Raw genomic sequence first — 1,266 nt, forward strand, 5'->3', positions numbered from 1 at the left:
TAGAGTTGATTGGGGTTACTTTTAGGAGCTTGCATGTGGAGTTGCTTCCTGGAGTACTGTTGACTCAAAGTTACCTGCATTTCCAAGAAGCTTGATCCAATATGGGTGATGACTCATGTTCCTGGAGCTTCCTCACAATTTGCAGGACACTGGACAAGTCTGAGAACCTCCCCCCAGCAGCTAGTCTGGTCAGTGTCTTGTCCATCCCCCCCCCCCCCCCCCACGACCTCCTACTCCCCTACCAGTTCCTTATTGATGCTACAGCCTTGGGGAAGGGCCTTCAGGAAACGTGTGAGTTTCATCTTTCCCAGACATATGAAGTTTGTTTATTTCCGGAGTTTCAAAAAACTTTCCCCTCCTTCCTGGAAGAAATGGCTCCATTTGGAAGGGATTGCTATACTCCAGGCCAGCCTCAGCTACAGGAACCGTTTCATATGGAAGGAATTGCTATACTCCAGGCCAGCCTCAGCTACAGGAACCGTTTCATAAAACAGAAAAGAGGGCTTGGAGACACAGTTCAGGGGTTAAGGGAACTTGATGTTTCTTCAGATAACAGGGATTTGTTTTAATTGAATTTTTTTCATATTTATACTCTGATCATAGTTTCTCCTCCTTCATTTATCTGAGATCCTCCCTACCTTCTTAACCACACAATGTCACACATTTTCTCTCTCTCTTTTTTAGCATTAGCTCTAACTCTAGGGGATTGAACTCTGTCTCTGTCTCTGTCTCTGTCTCTGTCTCTGTCTCTTTGTCTCTCTGTCTCTCTCTCTCTCTCTCTCCATTACACACACACATACACACACACAGTAAATAAATAAAATCTTAAAAAGAAAATAAGAAAAGAGCAATAAAACAAAATATGTACTTAAGAGATAGATTCTGGAATTGAGAAAAAATAAGGTTATATTGTACTCAACATAAAATATGCTGAATCAAATTCTTCAATATATGTTATCATTTGGAATAGTAAAAAATGGAAATAAAACAAAAGAACAAAAAATGGGAAAAGCAAAGTATGTATTTAGAATGTATATAATCTATAGCATTTCTGGAAAGATGAATTCATGTAAGAATGCCAGTCCCAACAGAGGACAGTGGTAACACAACACTGTGGATTATACTGTAATTTCTGTTGCCCTGTTCCTGCTTAGATTCTTTTGTAGTACTTTTGAATATATTATAGTACACACACACACACACACACACACACACACACACACACACACACACACTTTCTTTCTTTCTTTCTTTCTTTCTTTCTTT

Source organism: Mus pahari, chromosome 2 (genome assembly GCF_900095145.1).
Source record: "Mus pahari chromosome 2, PAHARI_EIJ_v1.1, whole genome shotgun sequence".
NCBI classification, from domain to species: domain Eukaryota; kingdom Metazoa; phylum Chordata; class Mammalia; order Rodentia; family Muridae; genus Mus; species Mus pahari.